We start from the raw sequence: 10,080 nt of genomic DNA, 5'->3' as shown, positions 1-10,080 counted from the left end.
TGGACCTCTTCTCAGGACTAAGTGGGCGTAGCCAAATTTGTTGTGACAGCTCCACTACCCTGTTCATTTTGTAAAACCCATTGGGCGGGAGTATTTGTTAGCCTGTTATCATATTAATTACTTATTATATCACATGTGCTAACCTTAGCTCTACCAATTTTGAACCTGTCCAGGTCTAATAAGCCAGTATTTTTTTTTGTAATTAAAAGTAATAAAATAAAAACACCTGTGTGGGTGTACAGGGGCTTAGAATACCTTTGTAAAACAGCACTGTTTATTGTTCACAGGCAGCTGTTCTATATTCAGTTTGGGTGAATGTTTTATGGTAGCTGAATCAGCCAAATGAGTGTTCTTAGTGCATTGTTTTTAGGGTATTATTATAGTTTACACAATGCGTTTAAACATCAAGTATTAATTTAAGTTTAAGTTGGTCTAAGTATTATACACTCACAATAAACAACTTATTTGTACTCTAACATCTCAAGTGTGATTTTTTCTGAGGCAAGTTTGCATACATTTTAAAGTAAACCAAATGTATTAGATTTTACAGTGTGGGGAATTTCTTCTTTTATTTTTGGTGAGAATCTTGAAAATAACAAGCCTAATTTATCTTTCCCTGTTTAGCTTAAAACATATTCAAAATGTATCAAACAAAATGAGACCATTACTGTTGTAATCCCTGACTGTTTGCTCACACTGAAAGGATTTGATTAATAAATGTCACATCACTTTCCACTTTCCAGATGACTTTTTTTTTTTTTAATAATAAGCTGTTTCCTGTAGGCTGCAATACATCAAAATATTGACTTAAACCTTTAAAAAATCATGTAAATGTTTCAATAAAGCCGTTTCATTCAGTAATTCACAGTAAGTTGATTGAACATGTACATGAATGCCATCAGTGTAGAATCTACTAATCCCTTAATCTTTTCAGAAAATGAAACGGTACATAAATATCCCTAGATTTACAGGACATAAGTCTCTGCTCTGAGAAAAAGATGACTTTTGATTTCTATCATTGTAGAAGAAAGTAGATCACATCAAATGCACAGTGTGGTTGTGTTGCATCATCTGATCTATACTGAAGTCAATCCAATAACATAGACTGTCATTTATTAGTTTAGCTCAAGCAAGCACTCAAGAACAGCATTGTGATTTTTGTGTGGTGGCCAAAGTCCGGATTGCAAGTCATAGTTTAATTCCTGAATATATTTCTTCAAACTCAATCAACATTTAAAAGATTTAAAGGTGAATCTTTCTTTAAACCTTAGAATATTTGAATGATGAATGAATTTCTCTGCATCAATTCCACAAACTCCAATTTAAACTGTGATCCAGTACTTGATTTACACTTACACAGGAGGTTGAACTTTTAAATAGCTGCCTTTGTCAGATGAATTAAGCAAGACAGACTCAACCCAATTACGTTTTATGATACTGTTTTCTATTGAGATACCAGTTCATCAAGGGAACTGTGACTGAGCAGAGCAGGATGATTGGACCAACATGGCAGTGAAAGAAATGCAGCTGTACCACCAACTCTTGGTGGCCTTGAGGGCCACAATATGTTTGCAGATGGTGGATGGAGACCTTTTTGCCAACAGTTTGGGCAGACAGTTGTGTGAGGGTCTAGGGCAATAGCACATCATAAAGTTCAGTTCTTCGTAATGTAGGAGGAGAAATAAGAGCTTTTCTGCTGCACCGTTCTAAGTAGGCTTACAACTCACAAACAATATAATGTTTTGTAGAATAACAGTTTTCCCCTCTCTTAGTGTGTTGCCATTGACTGGAGCCTAATCATTGCAGTCCTTTTGATTTCAGTTTAAATCAATAAACGTGGGTTTAGCAAACAGTGTCTTTGTTTTCAATTGTGTGTCAGAGCTCTGTTTAATTTTTAATCTGTATTTATTTTATGAAATAAATATTAATAATTTTAAACCTAGTTTTGCTAAATGGAATAGATCTAATTTTAGATTTAATCATTGTTTGTGCAACTCTATTGTGAAATTAAACTAGAATTTAATCAAGCACATAGCCTACCAATTACAATGGACTTGAAAATAAATTATACTTGTCAAAATTAAACTAACTTACTATTATATGAGTATTTGCAATTTATTATACTTTTTATAAAATACACTAAAGCACAACATAAAAATGAATGAGCATGAAAGTATACTGTTTGTAAGAACCCAGAGGAAACGAAAATTGGAGAAGAGATGTCAGTAGTGTCTCATTCATTTCTCCTAGACAACTATGAGATCTATGTGAGACCAAAGTGAGACTGTGGCTGATTTCTCCTGTTTCTCAGTTGTTTCTCCTGAGAAACAGGTGCAGAAAATCTCAAAGTTTCAAAGGAGATCTCATCAAGCTCTCAATGAAGTTTCAGAATGTCTCCCCAGTGCTGGAAGGGAGCAAGGTTTGAGCGGTAAAGTCTCAAGTCTCACCTAATGCTCCTAAGGAATTTTAGGAGAAACAAATGAGAAATGTTTGAGACCAAAAAAGACTACAACGAGACTGAAATGAGAACTCTCATTGAGCTCCTTTACGGCTCCATAGCCATAAAGGAGCAAGCTTTGAGCAGTAACATTTTCCTCTGGGAATGCTTACAGCTTACTAACAGTTTAACAAAGGACACGGAAATAAGTATACTTAGTACAAGTATACACTAGTATTTGCATTCAGTATAATTTTGTTTTTTAAATTTTCTGTATTTTCTAGGACACTTTTGTACAACTTAAAATACACTTAGAAGAAGTACACTATTTTGAAGTACCCTGAAATATAACGTCATACAGCAAAATAAGTTCTGTATATTTATTTATAGGACACTGAAGTTGAACTGAACGACACCTTTTTTTTAGGTACACCTTTTAGAATTACATTTTATAATGTACTTTTGAAATTAAGCACAAAGAGTAAAAGGATATTGAAATAACGTTTGTATAATTAAATCTCCCATACCATAAAATATTATCTAGGTTTTAATCTAGGTATAGACCACAAAAAAGTGTTTGCTCATGGTGGAAACGTTGGGTCTCTATAAATAAATGAATCGAGGTGTGTGGTTTAGACCTGCTCAACCTGCTTTTGTTCTGAATTGGTGCTAAACAAATAAAGATTGATTGAGTAATTGTGGAGAAATATGATAATAAGATGCAAAATGGTCTTTCTTTAATGTGAAGTGTAAAATGATTGAAAACTCTGAGCCTGGATGAATGGCAAATGAAAGATTATAGATGTCCTGGTTCTTAACCCTAGAGTCCATATAGACTCCATAGACACCACAAACTAGGACAAGCTTAACAGATACTGTCATACAACCAGTAATATGTGAGAGAAATTCACTCCACAAAAGTCAAGGAATGATAATTAAAAGAGCTGACAGAACTGAGAAAAATCACTATCCGACTCAATACTCACTACTGCGACTGAGGAATGAAAAGTAAATAGAAAAATAGCACATAATTTAATTGGAAAGGCAACTGGCGGTTTGATATGACTGTTTATATGTTTTAATCCCTCCAGCTGTAGGGTTTCAGTTTAGGCAGATTCTCTACCTCCCTCTTGTGTCCAAAGCTAGCATCACAATGTGATAACAACAGCCAGAGTGAATGCTTTCCGGTGTATTCATTGAAAATCATTGACATTTTATCCACAGATGCTTTTAAATTGCAGTACCTTTAATACAATATTAATTGTAGAATAGAATATCTTCTTTTGTGTTGTGGGGTTGTAAAGAAGGCATTGAAGAATGATCACTGATCTGTGGAATCATTATCTGTGCATAATCCAAGCAGAACTAATTGAATCTAGTCAATTTAAAACAGTGTTGTAAAAAGTATATAAAAGTCATACTTAAAAGTAAAGTAAATTTACTATTTTGCCTAAAGTGAAATTCACCCACACAAGAATAATACTTGACATACAGTTTATGATATTAAATGTACTTAAGTACCAAAAGCAATTTTCTTCCAATAATGCTGCACTTATTTATCTAGTATCTGATGTACACGTGAAAGTAAATTTTACATGTATTTACATGTACATATATACTATATACTATGGGTTGATCAATTATCTGATCTGATATGTAGCATTTTTCTCATTATTGAAATCACTGTGTGTTTGTTTTTTATCTATTTGCTGACATAAACAAAGGAAATAAAAACTTTGTTCCCTCACTTTTTGTTTGTTGGTCTGTTCATTTCTCGTCCTCACGTCACCCCTGTATTCATCTTGCCTTTGTCCTGTGTAACCGTGTCTTTTCCCTGGTTCTCATGTACTCCCTGTGTCCCCCTTGGATTTGTGATTTCTGTATTACGGTTGTCTGGATTCTTTTTTTGCCAGCTTTTTTTGTTGCATGCTGCACCTGTATAATGTACAGCAACTTTTTTATGTACTTGCCTAGGTGAGATGCACCATGCAATCTGTAGTAACTAGTCACTAAAGCTATCAAATGAATGTGGTGGAATAATCGTACAATATTTGCCCCGAAAATGTAGTGGAGTGGAAGTATGTAGTAGCAGAAAATGGAACTACTCCAGTAAAGTAAATCCCTGAAAATTGTACTTAAGTACAGTACTTGAGAATATTTACATAGTTACAATCCATTACTGATGTAAAAGAATGAAACACTGCACATACTACATGTCACCATTGTTTGTTTGTTTGTTTTTTTTAAATTTTTTTATTATTGAAGACAGTTGCTACAAAACTGAGTTATCATTTTTTTCTTTTCTTTCTTTACTTTTCATTTACCTGTTTTTTTTTACAAAATAAACCAATACCAGTATTACAAATAATTCAAATTGATACATCATTCACAGGTATGCCATCAAATATACATTTATACAGAAAAACATAAAATAGAAAAACAAAAGTCCAAGTGAGATCACAGTGGTAAGGGCTGAGAAGAGAGGCTTGTGTGCTTGTGGGTGAACCATCTAGATACATTAACCCCTGTGTCCCATGTGCTTTGGACCAAAAAAAAAGTTCCAGGTAAGATCATTCAAACTCCTGGCTACACAGAGTAGAAATACTTGCAGGGTCACACCAGGTCAGGCAAAAAGGAAGATTGTGCATTAAAGGGAACACGTACTGCATAAAGCTGAAACACTTAATTCAGAGAAGTAATTTTCACTTATATCTCCCGCCACAAATACAGCTGGAGATACCAAAACTTCCCGGTCCAAAAGACCCGTTTTTGTTGCCACAAAACACATTGTTTCAAACTGTGTTCACTGTCTTGTCAGCTTTCTCTCCTAAAACTCCAACGCAATCATCTCTACCTCTAGATATGAAATCCAGGTCATAGATGTGTAATGTGAACGTGGTCATGTTTATTTTGGGACCGGTGATATATCTTTGTCATTTTGGGAATCACTGGCAATCGACCTAATCAGTTGCTTAGGTACAAGGGTGTGCAGGATAAATAGTGTATCAAGAAATTGTTTCAGCACTTAACTTAGTGAGTTATTAACAGTGACAGACAACAGAACCATGCCAGCTCTGTAAATCTGCTGCTGGTCATAATACTGACTATGTTCTGACTCCAGCACTGTGCTAAACATGCCAGTTTAAGAATAAAAGCAAATAAGAAAATTAGGAATAAGGAAGTGGAAAACTACTGCCAGAATCAGGCACTTTTCAGCTCTATGCAAGTACTGAAAAGCAGCCACAGTGTAGTTCAGGCATGGGCGAGCACATGGACGAGGACGGCGCAGAAACAATCAAACAATTACACAGACATGTAATGTTCTCTTTAAATTGTACATAAATAGATCCTATTCAAGTGAGATCATTTCTGTGTTTGTGAATGAACCCACATACAAAGACAGAATCTGTATTTTGGCTCTAAACTCACAGCAGGATTTAATGATTAAAAAAGTAATAAAAATAGCATCAGGTGATAGGAATGTAACACTGCGATGAGTGAATGTGTTGTGCAATATTTCTCTCAATGCTACATAGTTAATGTATTTTCAATTGCCAGAGTTGCTATACATAATATAATACAGTTGTTTGGTGTGGTAATTTGACACTTGAGATATCTTCTAAGTAAAACAATAAAAAAAAATGTTCACTTTACTTTAAATGGGTGTTTGTGTATATTGTAGTGTGCTCACATTTGTAAGATAGACTTTAAATAATAAAAGGAGAATTCAGGTGTTTTTAAACCTGGGCCTTTTATTTACACAATTTGATTTAAAGATTCATTCTTATCAAAAGCTATGCAATTGGTCTATTAGACTGCCTCAGCTGGCAGCTGTGTCAAAATGCTGCAATGGCTGCAACATAATCCTTTATCAAGGAAAAGAAGTTGCCAAAGTTGTGTCCACTAAAAGTTCTTGTTTTGCCACTGAAGGGGCGGTTGTTAATTATGTTAAGTGTCTGACAATATTACGAAAGGCTATAGACCTTTTTAGTTAAACAATAGAGTATTACATGAATGTATATAATATGTATGTTTTTTGATTATTAGTTGAATCAATGATGTGTGGTGCAGATTTCCTTTTGGTTGTACAGAGTCTGCAATATCCTTGACCCTTTTTTCTGTCATTAGCAGGTCATCCTGGTCATGTGACCGCCTACCTGCTCACACTGAGCAGCTGTTTCTGATCACCTATTTAACAATGAGCAGAGCTCACTGACAAACACTTTGCTCTTGCCCTGACGATGGCCTTTTAGGCCGAAACGTGTTGGCATGTTTTATTAGACTAGCCATGTACCAATAAAGGCTTTTTATCATTACCTTCTTGAGTGCCTCAGATTTTTTTCTTCAAAACAATAGAGTCCTTTCTGTAACCGGAAACACAAGTCTCATTCAAGTCTTGCTCTAAAATCATGTGAGAGGTGAGCTCTTGCAGGAGGCTGACAGTGGAAATGTGATTCAGAGTAAGATAGAGAGACATAGATAATCTACAGGTACTGCCAGCAAGAACATATTTACAAAGTCATGGCTGACTAGTTAGATATAAGATATAACATGTAAAAATGCTGTATTACCATGTCTTAAAACAACTAGACAACTAGACAACTGTTGTCTGTATTTAGTTGTGTTGTGTACGTTCATTTTCTGAAAGTTCCCAAGTTTCCAACAATGTTGAAAAGAAAGAAATCCCCGGTAAACGTTATCCCCATCAGTAAACGGATCAGAGCAGATTTTGGTACCCAGTTGTTTATCCCTCCAGAGGCTCTGGGTCTGCACATGACTCTCAGTGATTATGCCTCCACCAGGCCTTCCACACACAACTCTGCACACGTCTTCTGTTTCGTTTTGATAGAGAGTCCTCTAGCTGCAGCAGTTACATTTTGTGCATTCAACTGATTTTGACAATATAGATTGAGTGGGACCTCTCCTTGAATAAGACTTGTGTTTCTGGTAACACAACTGATCTTATTATTTAACAAAAAGGTCTATCTGCATAAGACTCATTTATGAAATTTTGTATGACACTCAGTGCGTTTACATGACACTCAAGAAAACCGAATTACTGCGTTAGTCTGACTATGATCGGATTTTTAAGATGCATGTATACACCTTTGTCTGACTAAAATCGGACCGGATCGGATTTCTCATAGTCGAATTACACCACGTAGATTATTCGATTGAAAGTCGCATTACTCCTGCATGTATACGTTTCCAGCGGATCGGATCGGATTTTGCGTTCTGCGCAGGCGCGAGATTTTTCCCCGGGGCCGTGAGCTGGAAGTAGACGGGCGGCGGCGGCGGCGGCGGCGTCTTTCCTCCGAAATCACGGCAAGAAAGAGCGGCAGAGTGCACCTAGTTTGTGTAATTATCATGTACACCATATACGAAGTGTACAAAGATGTAGCTTCGTCTCGCTCTTCGCACGCCATCTTTCTTGAATGCCGAGGCAGCTGGTGACGTAAAGAGGTCAGCCGGAGGTGTTTCTGTTAACACTAGTTGAAATGGGCACAGCGCCACCTAGCATACCGGGGTATGACATGCTTTCAGCAGTAATTCGATTTTCTCACTGGCATGTATACTCGGATAATTGCAGTTGTCCGATTGTGCAGCAGAGTGGAACTATGTCTGTAATCTGACTAAGCTGTGCATGTAAATGCACTGACTGAAAATAACAACTTCAACCTGTCAGTGGCAAAAACAAGCACTTTCAGTGGACCTAGCGTTTTTTTTTTTGGCCTTTTGGCTTAGCTGAAGACATGACAGGAAACAGGTTGAGAGAGAGGGGGAGTGACACGCAGCAAAGAGCCCCAGACTGAGACTCGAACCCGGGTCCGCTGCAGGGAGGACAAAGCCTCTGTATATGGGACGCCTACTCTACCGAGTGAGCTAAACGGTGCCCCCATTGGACTTAACTTTGACAGTTGGAAATTGCCCCAAAGTAGTATTATGTTGCAGTCAGTCGAGGCAATCTATTGGGCCAATTACAAAACATTTGGTAAGAATGAATCATTTACACATCAAAACATGTAAATACGAGGCAAACATTTAAAAAACAAAACACATTTTTTTTCTAAAAAGAATAAAAATTTGAACTACACAGAGTTTTTCTCTGAAATTTAGTAATTTGGAGAGCTAGATTAACATTAACATTATAAGTCTGAACAGTAACTGCTATCACAGAGTGAATGTGCTGTCTTGGCCAGGTGTGCTAAAACACTGAAATGTGCATCCCATCCATATGTACAGCACTAAAAAGTGTCGTTTTTTTTTTTTGTCTGTAACACATATAAGAGCATTGTTACAATAATGCCACACATACTGTAGTGTGACAAACTAGTGCAGATTGGCATTGAAAAATCAGACTGAACAACATCTATTCAACATCAAAGGAAAGTGGAGGATCTGAAAAAAATTTGTTGAAAGAGCTTCAGAAAGAGAGATGTGGAAGCACCTTTTATAGACTGCAGTCATTAAAATGTAACAAACGGTGTGTGACTCCAGGAAGTTTGACACAGAGCACAGGGCACAGCCACAGTGTGCAGTATGTCTAATGCGCTTTTGAGATGAGCCAGCCTTGAACAGTCCACTAAACATAGAGAAAAATATTCAAACATAAACATGCACCAGTCAATATTTTACAAGTAAAGCAGTTCAGTGCATTTCTTCAAACCTCATTGTGCACAAGTATGTAACAATCAGATGAGGGAGGTAAAAGTGCCATGTAGGATTAACCCACTGTGGCAATCTTGTTAAAGCCTGCACTGTATTTCAAGTGAGAGTTTTAGTTGCGGTAACTCAAAATGTATCATTTAGGGAGCAGATCATACGGAAGAACTGACACATAAAAAATGGAAAGGAGATGTATTCCCTCCAGAGATTAAACAATTTTTGCTATTTCAACACAACTTTCACAATTGTCAGCCTGGAGGAAATGTTATGTGTTGGTAGGTGCTATTGGGTGCTATCACAGTATCAGTTGTACCTCACACAAATTGAGGAACTTCTGACCATTTATACACAAGGTAAAGACTCTTGTACCATACATCAACAGTGAGTGGGTAAAACTGTGCTTTGTGTTAGTACAGTGTAAGGAAGATGCTAAACATGCCAAATGTCCTGATAACAAAAAAGAATCACACAGATATCACATGTCCCAAGGTGAAAATTCACTTTTTTGTACGGTGAAGTATAAATTATTGTCATAACTGCTTAACATTTATAAAAAGCACACTTTTATCAAAATTCACATTTTTAAATAACCACAAAATAGAGTTCTGAGAGTGTACAGTTTCTGTGATGTCTAAAAATCATGTTCCCTTTACACCACTTGCTGGTACAATACTCAGCATCTCACCTCAGCTGGATCATTTGAAACCATAAAAGGATTACACAAATGGAGAGAAAATCAGAGCAGAGACAAAGGCCCCATAATTCATAGTGTCAGTCCTACAGAAAACCTGAGAGGATTAACGCTCATTTTGAAGGAAGTCATGAAGCTTTAGTCCTCGTGAAGAACGACGACAGAATCAGCTGTTTGTTTGAATGCATAATACAGTCTGTGTGTAAAGCAGTGATGGCAACGTGAATTATCATTCTTGTCAGAACAAATGCAGAAGTAGCATAACACTGTTATGGTGCTGTAGACC

The sequence above is a fragment of the Sparus aurata genome, chromosome 7, assembly GCF_900880675.1.
Source record: "Sparus aurata chromosome 7, fSpaAur1.1, whole genome shotgun sequence".
NCBI classification, from domain to species: Eukaryota; Metazoa; Chordata; class Actinopteri; order Spariformes; family Sparidae; genus Sparus; species Sparus aurata.
The sequence above is the reverse complement of the archived record's forward strand: the minus strand, read 5'-3'. Positions refer to the sequence as shown.